The sequence below is a fragment of the Myiozetetes cayanensis genome, unplaced genomic scaffold, assembly GCF_022539395.1.
Source record: "Myiozetetes cayanensis isolate MyiCay16 unplaced genomic scaffold, myiCay2020 scf13, whole genome shotgun sequence".
Taxonomy (NCBI): Eukaryota; Metazoa; Chordata; class Aves; order Passeriformes; family Tyrannidae; genus Myiozetetes; species Myiozetetes cayanensis.
In genome coordinates, this window is record NW_026086937.1 from 18563309 (window position 1) to 18580863 (window position 17555).

Consider the following 17555-nt stretch of genomic DNA (forward strand, 5'->3'; position numbering starts at 1 on the left):
TCAGGCTTTCACAGGAGGCTCAGAACTCCTGTATCACCTGTTTCCTCTCTCCTGATCTTTAGGATAAACTACATGAATACATCAAATTTTACTCACATACTCTTAATCCTGAAAGCCAGGAGAAAACTGCAGCCTCAAGATTTTTAGTTGAAACTCATTTCTATTGGTAAAAACATGGTTGGTGCTCATAGCAAATTCCTGGAAGAGAAAGTCCAGCTAAAGTGTAGTAATTGCAGCAGCTAAAGCTGCCGCCTATCAAAGTGTTAGAGCATAAACCAACCTAGTTTGTCATCCAATGTACTGGTGGAGCTGCAGGGCAAACTGCCTTCAAAGAAGACATTGCATTGTCTGGGAAACCCCAAATCTAATTTAACAATAAAAAGCAAATAGAGTTCAACAGAAATTACTCTAAAATCAATGGAATTGAATCTTACCAGTTAAGGGTTTTTTGAGCATCCCAGAGAACTCTGGTTAGGGTATCTCATTGCCTGTTGCTTTATATCTGATTTTGCTGAAGGGCATGGGACTCTACTTTACTTTACTCTTTAACAAGACAGTAGTCTTAACTTTGTTCACTAGAGAGCACAGGCTGCAGACATGGTCAGCTTCCACAGAAAGGATGGCAAGGGAAAAATGTTTACGCTCTCCTGCTCCATACCCACATGCCAGAATCCACGACAAACTGGGCTAAGGAAACAAAACACATTCACTAACATCAGCAGAGATTCAATTACAGAATTAATCCTCTCGAGCAGGTGGTTTCTGGTGAATCCACTGCCAGAAACAGGCCCATATCAGGTAAATCCAACTTCCACTGCCAAGGAGTTAATCAAATAGCTATTATAACTTATTACTTGTCTAATTTGGGGCCTGCAAAGCATTGTAAACATTTCCGAGTTATTCATAAGTAGCACACCAATTATCTATGTCCAGATACCAGGGCAGATAGATAAATTGATTACTTTGTAATTTAACACATGAATTAATATGTGTATGTCTGTGTCTGCACACACTATTCAGCAATTTATCACCAAGTCTGTTTCTTACATCCTTTGGCATCTTTTCCACCAGTAAAAAAAATCAAGGAACCCTTAAATGCATACATAGTCTCTGTGACATAAAGTGCAGCAACTCATACTGACAGCTTTAAATCAGGAAATCAAAAAATGAGGTTCTAACATTAATGTTCACTGGCCCTAGTTACACATCATTGTATGGACAAAAGGGCTGTCAAAGGGGATCAGGAAACTCTGGCCTTTTAAATGCTTTCACTGAGGGTGGCTAAGTTTCAGAGAAAGTGAACCTCCCTTCCTAGTACAATGCACTAAACCAATTATGCCAAACCCAGCAGGTGATTAGCTTATGCCCTGAAGCATGAGATTTGATTATTCTTATCTTGGTTTGCATACTGGAGCTACAAATATTATTAAATGGTCATAAAATCATCCAGCCTTAAAAAAAAAAAAAAAAAAAGGAAGAAAGAAAATCTAGCCCGAAATTTTGATTTGATGACCCCTCTGTGTGTGTGGCAAATTCCAGATATTTCTTTTGTTTAATCTAAATGCTTCAGCTATCACGTGGTCCCTTGTATTCATTCATATCTCAGGACAAAGCCTGTCCACTTTGCCCTTTGACAAGAGTTTGTGCGAGCTTTGCAACTGTGTTGGTGATCAGAAGGTTCCTTCCAGATCTAGATAAATAACAGAGCATAAAATTTTCCCTGATATCTTTTTAAAGGGAAGCAATGAACAAGTTTCTTCACAGAAACACCACAGACAAAGATGCAGAGTTTTTCATCACTGGGTCATTATTTAATGGAAATGTAGCACCACCAAAGACCACTGACATCAATGGGAAATTTTCCACGGATTTCAGTGGACTTCGGGCTAAGCCTCAGTTAAGCTTAATCACTCTGCCTTGTTTTGGCTGCAGCTATAACAAATGATTCCCAGTCCTCTTTAAATTAGGGTGAACCACCAAGGAACAAGTCATAACCTCTTTAGAGATCTTCCCCCAGACAACCCACAAACCAGACTCTGTTAAGTGTCGAGCATTTCCACCAAGGTGTGTCAATTTACGATTACACAGATTGGATTTCAAGTACCATTCTGCTGCCCAGTTACTCCACCCTCATTTTTTCAAAATCCTCCAGATTTTAATATATCACCCTGTGCAGGGAAGTGTGCTAGTGCAGAGTCATTTTGTCTTAGTAATAAATAATTTCCTCTGAGACACAAACAACAGCTACTGCTTTCTGAATGCTTGGCTGAGAGAAGGTTCTTGGATAAATAACCTCACTTAGAAAACATATTTGCAAAAGCCTTTGAGAAAGTGCAATGTGTATGACAGTTTCAAATGGTGCTTTAAGAACACTGTACTTGACCTGACACAAAACTGGAGACTTCTTACTGGAATTTCCAATCCACATGTCCTTCAGGCAACCAGCTAAATCATAACGAATTGTTTATTTGTGTTTGGTCTTTGAAACAAAAAGAAAGTAAAGACCGAATCAAAGACCAAAAACATGAAATCAGTCACATTAAAAACACACTAAGGAGCGTCTTTTAATTGTTTTGGGTTGCTTGGTCCATTTCTGACAACCTTTTAGGATCTGAACTTGCAAACAGAGTGAAACAGTATGTTTGAAAGACCTGAGTACTAAGTAAGGGAACATTTGCAGCTTTCATGTTATGATTTCTTTTTTTTTCAAGATTGTCAAAGACTACATCTTTTTTTTGCTTCAAAGTGGGAAAATTTTAGCTCTTGAAATTCAGTAAGATTGAAAGGGTAATGAAATCTGTAGTTCCTCCATCACTGATCATAAGGCTGATACGTTATCCAGGATCAAGGCAAGTTGTACTGACACATTACTATAAGACTATTATGCTGCCCTATTCCTCATTTGCAAGTCAAACTAACTCAATTATCAGTTACACATATTTTCTAATGACTTAAAATAGGGAAGAAATTTCAGGATGTAAAAAAAAAAAGGGGGAAATGCATTGCTGAAAAAAACTTTTGTTCTATATCTTCTCAAAGAAGGAACTTGAAAACTAACCTAGTTTGCAATTTATATCTGGCAGTATAACTTCTAAAATATTGAACTGTAGAAGAATTTTATTAGTAGATTTAGTCCAAATGTGAAATTGGGAAGCATGTCTGTTCGCTCAGGCCCTAGCAGCAAATAAATTGGGCTTTTCTTGTTTCTCTTACCAAGTAAAAGTCAGACTACTCCATAAATACTGAAATTTCTCAGCTGCTTCAATTCCAACAAAGTCTCAGCTAATCACAATCCCTAATTTTGATTTTGAAATAACTATTTGCAAATACATGTTTATATAAACATTCTAAAAATGCATGTGTGTATGTGCAGACATACATACTCTGCAAGTAGATACCTGCCTTGGAAATCTCTTAAGCAGGCAGATTGAATACACTTAAATTGCCACAGCTTAATAACTTTGAACCTCCACATGAATTGATTTTAGCACTATTATACTGCCTTATCAGCAAATCCCCTGTCAAAGGAAAGGATTTATGTGTGTATGTGTCTGTGTGTGCATGCCTGTAAATAAGAATTTTACTACAGTGGTAGTAGAACTCACAAATCTAGCTTTAAAAGTATTATCTTCACTATACAGAGGTCACATTTTATTGTGGTAAGGATAAGAAAAGGAACGCCTTATGAACAAGGTGATGGAAAAGGACTTCAGATGCTCAGGTTCAATTTCTCACTCTGCCAGAGGCTGCTTCCATGACCCCAGATAACTTACAGTTAAGCAAATGCTTAAGTCATCTTTTGTTTGAAGGGCAATATTTCCTTTCTCTCCTCCTTTGTACTAGCGCAGAGATTAACAACACTTTGAAGCAGCTTCTGGGAGGTGGTTTGGAAGGGAGAGGGTTTTCTCTGAGGTTTTTTAGTATGGCTAAATACAGCATTTTGCACAGCTCAGCCCTGAACTTTGCCACCTATGAACTTCAGCGTCATGCAAATACTTAAATAATTATACTTCACAAATGAAGTCCAGAATCATTGTACTGCACACATTTCAGTTCTCAGTATTCTAAGAGAATACACATTAATGCCATACAAAGTAGGGGATTATTAAGAGAAAAGAAAAGGGGGATGTTAGTCGAGCAAAGATAATTAGCATGATCTGTATTCCTACCAGGTATCAACACTACACCAACTAAGAATACAAATGTAAGGGTCACATATGCAAATATTGTATTTATATAAATAGAGATCCAAAGTTACAGTTGTCATTGAAAATCGTAATTTATTTTTATGACGCCTTGTTCATAAGCCACAGACAACAACTAGGAAAAAAAAAGGCTAGATTAGAATGTGAATGTAATAAATTCAGGGCATTCAATGCAAGAAAAATTACAGATTTGGCAAAAAAGATCCATGAAACAAACATAGCTTAGACTTTCAAATACTATTTTTCATGCATGGACAGTGTTTATCAGGTTATCTTTTTCCTTTGCCATTTTGTCTTTTTTTGCTGGTTCTTTCCTTCCCTTGAGCTGTGACATGGCCAAGAGCTGGGCAAGCGGCTCCCTCTGGTGCTGACACCAACAAGGCTCTCCAGTTTTTATAGGCCTTTCTCTCTGTATTTCATTTTAGGATCTGATTATTGAAACTCAACATTATGCAAGACTGGCTTTGACAGTCTGTGAAATTGTTTATTTTCATAACTAGGTTTAGTTAAGCAGTGAAATTATCTTCAGAGAGACAGCTCTGAAAGCACCACACTACTCACTGTGGTATCATCACATGATATCTTTACAATCAAAGATAAGACAGGACTTGTTGGTAGCATTTACGCATAACCCACTGCTTCAGCTAAGAACCAGTTTGAACTTTTGAAACAAAAAATATTTTCTGAATTAAAGTAAGACTGCAGCTCAAGTACATTATCAGCCAAATGTCAAGTAACTTGCTGCACTAACACCAAGCTCAACTTTTTGTGCTTAGAATTACATCTCCTGGCATTTACATATTTTTTGAGGTCTAATAGAATTTTCACTCTCTGTGAAATTAAGTCACTGTAGTACTGCAGAACTTCTCTTGAATTTCTGACAGGTTACCTGACCCTATATAAAATATGGGGAAGAGGTGTTGCCAAGAATAGCTGGCATCATGGATGTTTTCATCACAGCTCTATGACAGTGAAAGGTGTGTCACAATTTCCTTTACATATTCCTAGTTATTCAAAGCTATTTTTAAAGTGTGCAAAAACAAGGTCATATCATTTTCTATCTAGGAAGTTGTAATTCTCAGAGAAATATGTTTATTTCCAAGGAGAAAATTAAATTTTAAATACTTTAAATACTAGAAATCTAACTGGATTCTAAGTCCTCATTACAAATGTTGATTTCTGTCACAATTATGTTTATAATACATGTTTATAATAAGCATTTTACTTTTCCTAAAAAAAACCCAATTGTTTTATGAATGGCCAGACCCATATACATAGGGATACTATGTTATGCTTTGTTATTTTGGAAGAAACATTCTTGAAAAGAATTAAACATTGCTGTTTCACAAAAGCTGAACAACATCCACCAGGGTCCAAAAAGATTTCCCCATGTCAAACACTCCTCACTTTCAAAGGGCATTACAAAGGGGAAGGCTCATGAGAAGAGGATTGTTCATTGCACTGCTGGTCACTGAACCAAGAATAGATGTCAGATGAAGAAAGACCTATTGATCCCCCATTAATAGGAAGTTTAATATTTTCTTGCTTCATCTGCCAGAGCCTTTATACAAATTCTCCTAACTTTTGAACTATGCAGGGTTATACATAATGATTTGAAGAGGCAGCACTGTATTTTTTTCATCTGCAGTGAGCTGTCCAAGCATTCATTAATCCTCACAGCATCTCAGGGTAGTAGTTCAATTTATGGATGGGAAAACAAAATAGACTGAGTACCAGAATACATTTTAATGTGAGTGCCAAGCAAAGGAATGAGACTGAAAGTGCTCCCACTGTTTCTTTCTTATGGACAAGCAGCAGCAAAGGCCTTAAGATTTTGGGAATGCAGCAAAAATCTGGCACAGCCTAATTGCTGCATCAGAGCTCCAGCAACTGGGTGAGGAGTGAGGATGGGAAACCAAAATCAAAACTACCATATTGGCTCTCCTCCCTCATTGTATCCTAGCTAGTGGCAGTGACTCTCTGTGCCCTTCCCATGAACTAGATAAGGTAAAGGAGAAAAAAACCACAAAAAATAGGAGGAAAAAAAAAGTACAAAGAAAAATTGGGGACAAGAATGAAGGCAATGGAAAATGACACTAAACAGTCAGAAAGGAAAGCTGTGGCCACCCTTTCCATGCCTTCTCCATCACCAAGGTTCCATATGCTACAAGATTTATGTTTGGGTTGTGATCTTGCTCCTAATTACTCCAACAAACTTACTCAAACAGAAAAAGTTAGGAGTCAGCTTTGACCTCAGCAACAATCTGCAAAAACATCAAGACTTGCAAGAGTAAAAAATGATGGATGTGAACAAAGAACAATGAAATCAGTCGGGTTTGCATTTAATAAAATGTTCTTAGATGTTAGTTCTGTTCTTAAACGTTAGTTGCAGCACAAGTTCCAAAACACAGAAAATCTTTTTCTTTAATGTAGTTTTAATGTTCTTTAAAGCAACATTTATAGTTCAATTTTGTTCAATCTGTGCTTAGACCTTCACTTGCCAAATAGTACATGTCTCTACATAGGCTAAAATGTGCCAAAGAGGCTAAAAGTCAATATACATTTTTATATTTGGAATTTTTTGAGAAAAAGCAAATGAAATAGCAGGGAAAAGTAGTGTTAACTATGCACCTCTTGTTAATTCATTAAAGACACAAAACTTGAGTCGCTCTGTGATTAAATGAAATGCTATCTCTTCATACATACTAGCAGCGTGTACTTCTGTTGTACATATGAACTCCAATAACATTGCTGCAATATTTATGTATTTACACTGAATTTTGAACCAGACCACCACACCATTTCTGTTGTGTATTTGCACCACCATAAAGAGCAGTGCATGTGAATATATCTATATATACATGTATATGCATTAACTGAGCCAACCAAAGATGAGAAAAGTTCTGAAATGTTTGATGATCTTCTATTTAGAAGTGCCTCCAAATGTTTATTTCCCTAGGCACACTGAACTTGTCTTTCTGACCACTCTACTTTCACTCAGTATTCCAGTTCTTCCACAATTTACAGTGCTTTCACATGTTGTGAACACCCAAAATCAGTGCAACTGTGGTAAATCATAAAATAAGAACTCAGAGTGAAGCCTAAATTCCTTGTAACATAACAAGGAATAAGACAATTCTGAATAATTGTTGAGCTAAAGAAAAGGCATGAGTCAAAAATAAATATCTGTAAGTATATCCCTACTTCCTTAAAATAAACTTCCACCATACTAAGTGCTGACAAATAACTGTATAAACATTAACACATTTTCTACTCCAAATTTCTTTTTCAAAGTTCAGAAACCCCCAGTGCTGTTTTCTGGAAACTGGGATAGAAAGTCTCCCATCCACTTCAGAATAATAACACACTCCCACTTTTTTCCTTCCTCTGAATAATAAAGTTCCTCTTGGTAGGAAATGGATCAAATCCTAAATAAATAAATAAGCCCATCTGGTATTTATTTATCCCAGTCCTTGGAAATTTTATGCTAATTACAGTTCTGTTACTAAGGCTCTGGAAAACATCTTATAGTTGGGTTTATATTATTTTACTGGAATTCACAAGTAGAAGTGTTTTCTCTCCCAGCATTTCTCCCCTCTATACAGGATCTGAAGGTAGTCTACTCTCACAGTATATGAAGTTAGTAAGTTGATTAACGATATAGCTGCAATTTATCATCACAAAAATCAATACATCATCTTTTCTGATACGTGTCTTCTTTCTAGCTTCATTCTCCCTACTTTCAGTCCCCTCATCTTTCCCATCATTCTCTTCCTACTGTGCAGATGACTTGTCCAACCTCTTCCTCCACAGCAAAAAGGTATCTGCAGACTTTCCCCAAAACATAGTTCCCCTCCTTAAGCACAATGCTTTTCTCTCTGCTGGTGAAAAAGAAAAAAAAAATAAAAGGCATGGTGGGATTTGTCTTCACATTGAAAAAACGACAAAATTTCATTTTGGAAGTAAACCTTGAGACAGATGCATACTTAAAAACCTAAAAAGGCTTCAGATAATTTCTTTTTCCCTGACTTTGCAAGAAAGTTCTGCAGCCCACAAGACTCATGCACAAGTATTGCTGTTTCCTAGAAAGTTGCAGAAATCAGCCTCACATCTGGTATCACAACAATCTGGTTGCTTCCATAACTAAAATTGGTCTCTTGCGGAACCTTAATCCTATTTATGCAAAACCATTGTCTTAACTGTTTGGAGACACAGCAGATTTCTGGCAATTACTCCTCTCCTCCACATGGACTTCCACACACAGATGTTCCAACTTAAAGCTTGGACCACCAATACATGCAGCCAAGGAGAAATCTCCCTTAGCTCTTACCCTGTGCACTGAGAAGCTGATTCAGTCCAAACTATCTGAGGAAGATGCAAATTTGCTGAAAGTAAGTGACAGAGCAGGTATGAGGAGCTCTGCAAGACTCTGAATGCTTCAGTCAACCTCCCGATGAGATAAAAAAAAAATAAGAAAAACTGCAACACATTACTGGGCATGAGAAAGAGAGAAAACGCTCTCAACCAGTGTTTCAGCTGGGAAAGAGTTTCAATCTACTGGACATAAATCTTTGGGAAAGCAGGTCCCATTAATTCTAGCGTTTCTAAATGAACACAAATACCATATGATATGGTCACACCTTCAAGATACTTTACAGAGCTCATCCTGCTGACTGTGATGGGATTGTAAGAGCATGCAAGTAACACAGTCTGGCCACATACCACACTTGGGTGCTCTGCACCTCCTGCTCTTTCAGATGGAGTTGCACCTCACAGTGAGGATCACACAGCCAGCAAGACACAGGGCTTGAAGGGGTCTGACAGTGGGCAGATCCCTGAGAGTGTCCCACTGCTCCATATAGTGGGGAGGTCATCACCTAGGATTCTTTGCTGAGGTCAAACTGATGTCCCAGCATCACCATAGTCATTAAATGAGCATTATAACATTCATGGAACTTGTAAAAACCACTATCAAAAGAAGGTAAATGTTGTTATCCATACTTCTGTTTCTTTCAGTGAAGCATATATCAATATCAAATACCAACATCAAATGTTTTGTCTCTTTAAGCATTCATTTTTTTTTCCTCAGAAACATTTGCAACTTTTGCAGAAGTTTCATACCCATCTAGTGGCTACAGCCTGGAACTGAGCAACAAAGGCCGTGCATCCCCTACATTGACTAGCGAACCACTTGCACAATCTCAGGTTAGTCACCTACTTCATTCAGGTGTTTTCCACCAGAAATAATTGGGATTTTGGTAGCTGCTCACTACTGAAAAGCAGTATGAGATTTCAAGCAAATCTGGAGCGTGATCAAACAATACTATTAGTAACTGCATGAACACAAATGGAAAACTCTATCTCTGGTTTTCCATTGCAAAATTACAGACTCCCATCCTGTGGATTAAGGTACAGAGTCTTGCATTACTGTTTGCCATCTGAAAAAAACCTCTCCCCTAGCTAATTTAACAGCAAGATCTACATAGGAAGTGCACTGTACCTGTACCAGAAATTATGGTAGGAGATTTAATTTGCCATTCACCTTGATCAGCAACAGGCTCCACCCAGTCACAAACCACTATGTGGACCTATGAACTTGAGCATTTGCTTACAACTCACTGTTGCTTAAGGAATTATCATTATTACAGTGTGTGGGGACAAGTACATTCAAATAGAAAAACAAGCAAGAAAATAAACAAAGAATTTATTCAAGCAATGACCTGTCCATTCCAGAACTAAGATTATGCTCAAATGCACGGATGATATAAACGATAATGAACAGTAACAAGGGATACAGACAACCCTTCTAGTGAGTCACCAGTTCAGTTCTCTAAATGTTCCTGATGCTCAGAGGAAAGACATTTTAAAAGCTCAAATGCAAGTCTGTTCTCATTGAGTAGCTGTTCCTTGGCAAAGAGGGAATGACAAGGGCTGTACTGATGACACAACAGGAAACACTCTTTGACCCTTTCCAGCTTATGGACATAAACAGTAAACGTTCTAACACTCACAAATTAACCTTAAATGAGGAATATTGGCATCAGGGTTACCATCTAAATTGCCTGATTGCACAGTCAGAAATTCTTATTGAATACATCTTTACGTAAAGATTCATGAAGTCTATGGAAATTTGTGCTTGAATAAGTAGAGTGGGATTGAACTCAGCATCTCTGAAATACTTCATGCTAATAAAACACTCCATTCAGAGGAGCTCAGAGAAAGCACTAAAATCTACATACATTTCATGAAATAACTTCTCAGATTTGGTTCTATTAACTTTGCTCAAATGCCTACTCAGCAGCCACCAGCATTTCAACCTTACCAGACTAAAAAAAAAAAAAAAAAAGAAAAAAGCCATGGTAACAATTTCTGAGAGACTCAGCATATCTATATAAGGGTATAATGTTCAGCAACTGTTGACCCCATCGTATGGTGAACTGAACCTGCACCTGTTCAAGCTCTGATTGATGTTTTTTCACAGTGAATGATTTATGGGCAGCACTAACCAGGGCTCTAACTGAACACATAGGGAGCCACGCAGATGATATACACATGTATATATGTGTGTTACATCACCAGGAGACTGCTAAAGGTAGTGTAAAGCAAATTAAATGTAAGCCCTGTGGCTTAACAATTCTGTTAGAACAGCCAAACTTGAGTCCTTTCCTCATAGCACGTTTCCCTCCATAAGGAGAACAGCATTACTTTATTCCAGCCTTTTCAGTACATCTTGACTGTAAATAACAAATGAAAAAAAAATGTGATCATGAAAGCAGAAGGTGGAAATAAAGCAACAGAAAAGGATAACATGAAAGAGAGCACTGCAGGAACACTGCTATATTCTGCTGAAGGATTGAACTCCCCAGCTCCTGCTTATTTCTTAGAGGATTTAAAAAGCTGATGATAGAATCATCAAGATTTAAAAAAAAAAAAAAAAAAAATTGAAAAAGGAACCAACCTCATTTGCTTGTCTTTTAATCAAAACATGTAATCAGAAGGCCTAAGTGATGATTACCTCCTGCTTTCAACATAAGTGACTGAAGCAGCCTGTTAAATGGGTTTTTCCTCTTTCCAGTGCTGGGAATGTGTCACTTCACCACACAGGTATGTTCGTGCACTACACTCAGTTCCCAATCACCTGATCTGTTCCTGTATTTCCAGAGGAGAGGACAGCAGTTGTCTATGGCTAAGGCACTCTGTAGGAGTTCAGTAAACACGGGACCCATATCAAGAAAGACACTTTTTAGTAATGGCACCTTTATTAGCACAAACATGCTCACAACTGTTAGTGCAATTAATTATCAGGACGAGGAGATACCCAGCAAAAGGCTAAAAATTGCCTTTGCTGGAACACAATTCATTTAGATGATTTATGGAGTTCTTTATTGTTAGCGTCACAAGAGCTTTTTCAAAACAAGAGAAATCATTAAATCCCATAAAACACGGGCTATCGCCGCCGTTAGCTGGTAATTGATATCCCTGCTCGTGCCATTTATATCCCTAAACGGAGCTGATAAAACAAAAATTAGTAAAGCGTGCTGACGGAGAGCAGCCTGCAGCATCCCAGAAGGAAGGAGGGAATCCTTCCCTCCCTTCCAAGTCACCCAGTAGGAATCACTCCCCCCTTGCACCCCATGAGCCAGAAATCAGGCTCAGCCCCGGGGAACTGCTGGTGAGGGGGAGGGAAGAGGGAGGGGAGTTAATTCGCTTTCAGAGGAAGAACCTGACTATTACATCCCCCCACCTCCCCTCTCGGTTTTCCCTGGAGGAATTTTAACTACTTCTCTCTCCTTTTTAAAGGCAAATTAAAAAAAAAAAAAAATCTTTTGTGTTGCAGTTTTCTATGGTTTCGGTGGTTTGTTGTTTTTTGTTCTTTTTTTTCAGGAATCTTGCTGGGTGGTGAAAGTGGAAGATAAGAAATAATTTTAAACAGAGGACTGGTGGTTTTAAGCAGTTACCAAATAACAGCCAAAACATGTGCACAGTCAAGAAACTCCTAAATCCAGAGCAGGCAGGGAGAAGCAATGTGTGTTGTAGTGATGGAAAGCAATCAAGCATATTAGAAAAGACTCGGAAGAACAGGAGAACAGCACCACAAATGCAAATACATCAGCTCAGATTCTATGGAGGGGAAAAAAAAAAAAAAAGAAGCTGCTGCTGATAACCCTGAGCAAACGCTGCTGCCTCAAAGACAGAAATAGCTCCCTTACCTTATTCCTAATCCTTGCTTGCACCTGCTCTGCAATCATAAATACTTCGAGGTGCTTAACATGGAGCTAAATTGATGGCTGAATTTAAGAATTTCTTCGTACACCTCATTTACGGATTCGAAAGGAGATTTTTAGGATCGTCCTCCTCAGTATCCATTAGCTTCCCAAAGAATCCCAATTTTCTTGGGGAAAAAAAAAAAAAAAAAAAGGCAAAAAACCACAGTATGTCTATATACAACCGGGCACTGTAATAGATCCAAAAAAACCGGGAGCGGGGGAATCTGAGAGGTGTCACTACAAACTTGGCAAGCAGAACGTATCCTCAGCAGGAAGGAGAGAGAGAGCAGGAGGAAAAAAAAAAAAAAAAAAAAAAGAAACCCTGCAAAATACAAAATTCCCAGGGAGATTTTTGAAGGAAAGGAGGAAGGAAAAAAAAAAAAAAAAAAGGCAGGGATGCAAAGACGCGTGAGGAGAGCACAAATGGGATGGCGGGATGTCTTCCATCCATCCATCCGTCAGCCAAGTGAGCAGCCGCCCCCCGCGCTGCGGCCCCGCTCCGCTCCCGCTCCGCTCCCCGCGCCCCCTGCGCGCTCACACCGCGCCGGGCGCGCCCCCGCGGGCTCGGCGCGCTCCCCGCAGGGTCCCCGCCGGGAGCGGGGGAAGGATGCGCGCCCGCCCCGTTCGTCACAGGTGATGCTCAGCACAGCCGGCGGTGCTGGAGCAGCCGCGCGAAGTTTGCCCCGGTCTCCCCTCCTTTAGGTTTGTGGGGGGGTTTTCCCCTCTGCTCTTCCCCCTCCGCGCTGCACAAGCCGGAGCTGGATGCACTCTGTTCCCCCTCGCCGGGGGTGTGGGCTCCGCTTCTGCCTCCCACCTCTCCCTCCCCTCGCATCTCCTTCCCTTCCAAGCCCCCTGCATTTCCCAAGGCAGCCCAGTCACAAGCAGGCTGGGTTAGGAAAGGTCAGAGGCTGCTGTCTCAACGCTGAAAGCCCTGGCTACAAACACTCCCCAGGCATCTCTTCCTAGCAGGGATGACAGCCCTGGCTCCCTGGATGCACTTCCCATGCCCACACCCACCAGCCCAACCTGCCAGGTCAGCCAACAGGCCATAGGTGCAGGTACATCACCTCCCATCTCTCATTTCCCCTCTCTCTTTTTCCCCCTGACCTGGTACAGATTTCATCTGAGACTTTCCAAGACCTTTAATTATTCTATTAATGTACAGCCATAAATCTTCCAGAGCAGCATTTCATTAGGCAAACATCAATATACGGTCCAGAGATGTAAACAGAGGCACCAAGGGCTAGAGAGGGAGCAAATTACACACTGAAGGCACAGCAAAAGCTAAACCAGAATTGTTCAGTCTTGGTTTTCAGGGCTTTTCTAGGGAAGTTATTCCATGATTTATTTTTTTTAATTAAAAAAAAAAAAAAAAGTTCCATGGGAAACACTCATGTCAGTAGATCACCAGGTTAGTGGAGCAAGCCCCAGTTTACACCACTGTAACAAGTCTCTCCTGTGAGCCCTTACCAGCTTGCAGCTACATTAGTGAGGAAAACAATAAATAAAGTTCACAAGCATCTTAACTACTAGTGGTTTACAGTCATCTCATTTACATATTTAAACAAATGAAAAGCAGGTGTTTGGGTTTTTCTCCTTGACAAACTGGGAATCACAAAATGGCACCCTGAGTGGAGGACACAAAACATGGATCCATCCAACCTAGGGCAGAAAAAGACCAAGGAAAACAGACCTCCTGGCTCACAGTTGTACTGTATAGGCAGTGGGATTTATCCCTTGTTTTATCCCTCACAAGGTGCATGGAAGAGGGTATCAGGCAAGCAGATGGATGTGAAAGAACTTTAAGGGAAGTAGGAAATTCAAAGCAGGTCTTAAATATGGGTGCAGAGGAAGCAGAGACAAGGAGAGGGGGAGGCAAAAGATGTAGTGAGGTCCTCCTAGGCAAGGAGGAAGGACGGGAAAAGAGAGGTGAGGAGTAAACTCTTTAGGGCTTCCTCAACTGGAAAATGTGTCCTTGTGAAGGACTATTTCGCACACCATTTTCTGGTGAGGAAATCGAAATCACATCCCAGCAATTGTGTTGAATCTTCTGGGTGAATTTTGAGGGCTGAAGGTGAAGGGCGTTAAAATCTCTTAACGCCTTTATTTCTGACAAAAGAAGAAAAAAAAAATCCCTAAAAATAAAGGATTAGTTTAAAGCTGAGTCCAGGAAAGATTCTTCACAATTCTTCTTTTACACAGTAAGAGCCAAATACCACTCCTGAGAAACTGGTACAAGTGGAAGGACAGTTTTATTCCATAATGCCAGTGTTGGATGCAGAGCCATCTGGAAATCCTATAGAGATTCCAAAGACAGCACCTGTCTGTGGAACACGATGTAGTTTTGAAGTCCTCAAGTCAGTGTGACTAACAGGGTTCCAACCCAGGATACTTCTCCCAAAGTTCAGTGCACGAAAATATTTGCTTTGTTTCTGCTTTCAAATCAAACAAGACCTTGATTTATCCTCTAGAGCAGCGTATGTGACTTTGGAATATGCAATCTCATCTTTAGCCACCGTTCCAGTGGCTACGGCAGCAAGGGCAGATGCTCCCATCTGCTGTGTGGCACTGGGTGGAGCAGAACAAGCCAGCGCCCCAAAAAAACGGATTGGCAGATGCAGAACCTCTCCTACAGCTCTGAGGGTCTCTGGGGAAGGCAGCCCCTTCCCCACACGTGCACCTCACATACCACTGTACCCAACCAAAATACTTCTACGCGAGCGGCAATGGCCATTTTGAGGAGAGAGGACCTGCGGAGAGAGCTGGGAGCAGCTGTTCTGTACAGCATGGTGCCTGCTGCAGTATGTGATTTTCAGCTGGAAATCTGTACGGTTCTTTTAGCTCAGGAAAATGGGAGATCAGCCCTTCACCTTCCAGTCCACCAGGAGAAATCACTCCTGGTGGCAAGGGAAGCTCTGCCCTGGAGCAGAAGGGAATGGGAAGGCAGATGGAAAGGAGAGCTCTGAGTATCTGAAAGGTAAGTCAGAGACATCTTTGAAGTGATTATTAATTTGGTATTCCCATCCTGAGAAGCAGATTTAACCTTCTGGCCAGTAAATTATCTACATAATCCTCACCACTGTGATACCTGAATACCTTAAGAGCTTTAAACTGGGCATCCAGATGATCAAGTTCCCAAAGTCTACATGTAAGGCTGGCGGCTTCACAGTCACTCAGGTTCTCCTACTTGGGTGGAAACTCAAATGTAACACGGTCTCACATATCAGTTCTACCTTTCAGAATGAGGGTGATTTGTCAGGATTAGCCTCAGGGGTATTTCTAATACCTTCCCTTTACTTGCAGTTATTAAACAGGATTGGAAACATCTTCCAGACCCTTCTAACTCCTACATCTTTTCCTGGGGATTTGTATGGAAGGAGAGATGCTGTAATGCAGCAAGTAGCTAATATATCTCACAAGGACAACATAAAGTCATTTTATTAATGCAAGTTTAGCCTTCCCAAGCTTGTAGTAGTAGCTCTCTGTTACCATGTGGGTCTTGCTACATTAACGCTCAACCAGAACCACCCCACCAAAATTTATGAAGAATAATGGAAAATAATTCTATGGTTTACTGACCAAAAGTAAAGAGAGAAGAATTCCACACTTAATGTAATCATCTCTGCCTCCGTGAAACAGAGGAAATGAAGGTGCCCTAAACATGACAAACAGAAAATGATACAAAAATAGGGGAAGAGAACTGTATAATAAAGCCATCTTTTGTGACTGTCCAAGGGAGACTGAAAAGGATGAAAATGAATTGCAGCAAGGATGACTTTGAAGAGAAATTGTCAGCTTGCTTAGCTCCCAAATTCACATCTTCATCCACAATCTTTAAACAAAAAGCAAAATGCAAATGCCCAGGAATTCTGAGGCAAAGACCTTTATGCTTTCTTGCTGGGTTTGTTACTTATTCACTATATGAGTGTGGCTTAAAGTTTCATTACAGGAGGAGATACATTCATAAGAATATATAAATATGCATATGAAATATCAATAAGTTATTGGCAAATATATTAAAGGACATGCAACCTCTGACCTTGAACTCTATAGAAATGGTTTGATTTTCAAAGGTGATGGGCAGCTAAAGATCTCCTGACAGTAAAACATGGAAGAGTGAAAGAAAACTTATCTCAGAAAAAATGCCCAACAGTTTCTTGAAGTGCTCATACTTAAACTTTACTTTCCTTTTTCCTTTTCTTTCTTTTGATTATAAACTTTTATGTCACCTTCCATGAATAGTCCATATTAATCTCCAAGATGAATCTTATAAAGACTCTGGTAGAAGCAGGTGTGATTCCAAAGCAAGTGTGTATTCTGTGGTTTTTTCCTTGAACAGAATCTAAGATCCATCTGGAGTAATAGAACGATTGAAATATTGAGGTGTTAGGATGTCAAGGAAATTTATGTTCCTAGTGTGAATTATTTTAATCGATTCTGAGATCATTGTTAATATCAAAGCAGTTGTTACCAAGAGTTAAATTAACATCTTGAGCAAGCTTACAGGGAACCTCAAATAGTCATTGAAATATTGTTCTACAAATATAATGGAATACTTAGGACACGCTACAAGAAAATATTCCTGCATTTAGTAGCCACTGTTTTAACAGCATGAGGACATTTTATTCCTTCTTTAGGTGTCAAGGGGCCCTTACTGAATACCAGGAAAAGAATAAATGAAAACATTAAAATAAAGAAAATGCAAGTATTCTAGAGCTGGGATCCCGGGGTACCCCAAGGTAATTTGTCTTTTTCACCATACTTCAGTGATTTAGCTACTGCTCTTATTTCCTATGTAAGTATTAGGGTTCAAAGACACATGATATATATGCCTCCTTTAGACTCATGCAACCCCTTATAATACTAAACAACAGTGTTGTCTTTAGGTCATCTCTGTCACAAAGCTGAATTTCTTTATGAAGTATACATATAGTCAGGAAAAAAAAAAAAAGAAGAAGAAAAAGATTTCTTGTGGGCTTGATTTGCCTCCTATGCAATCAGAACTCTGAAGTGTCCCATTACAGGTTTCAGGCATTGAAAGCAGATATCCAGAAACAAACCTCACAGAATTTTTCAAAGCTTC

General features: G+C 39.6%; 1 protein-coding gene across 2 annotated transcripts in view; it reads right to left on the reverse strand.

The window, feature by feature from the left end:
- NLGN1 (neuroligin 1) overlaps positions 1-17555 on the reverse strand; it is a 430580-nt gene that overhangs the window by 368617 nt on the left and 44408 nt on the right. The window contains exon 1 of one of the 2 annotated variants that reach the window (XM_050308088.1): positions 12416-12656. The exons of the other annotated variant lie outside the window; for it this stretch is intronic. The gene's annotated coding sequence lies outside the window, so the exon portion shown is untranslated. Of the gene's footprint in view, positions 1-12415; positions 12657-17555 lie in introns of those variants that run through there. 2 annotated transcript variants of the gene reach the window in all.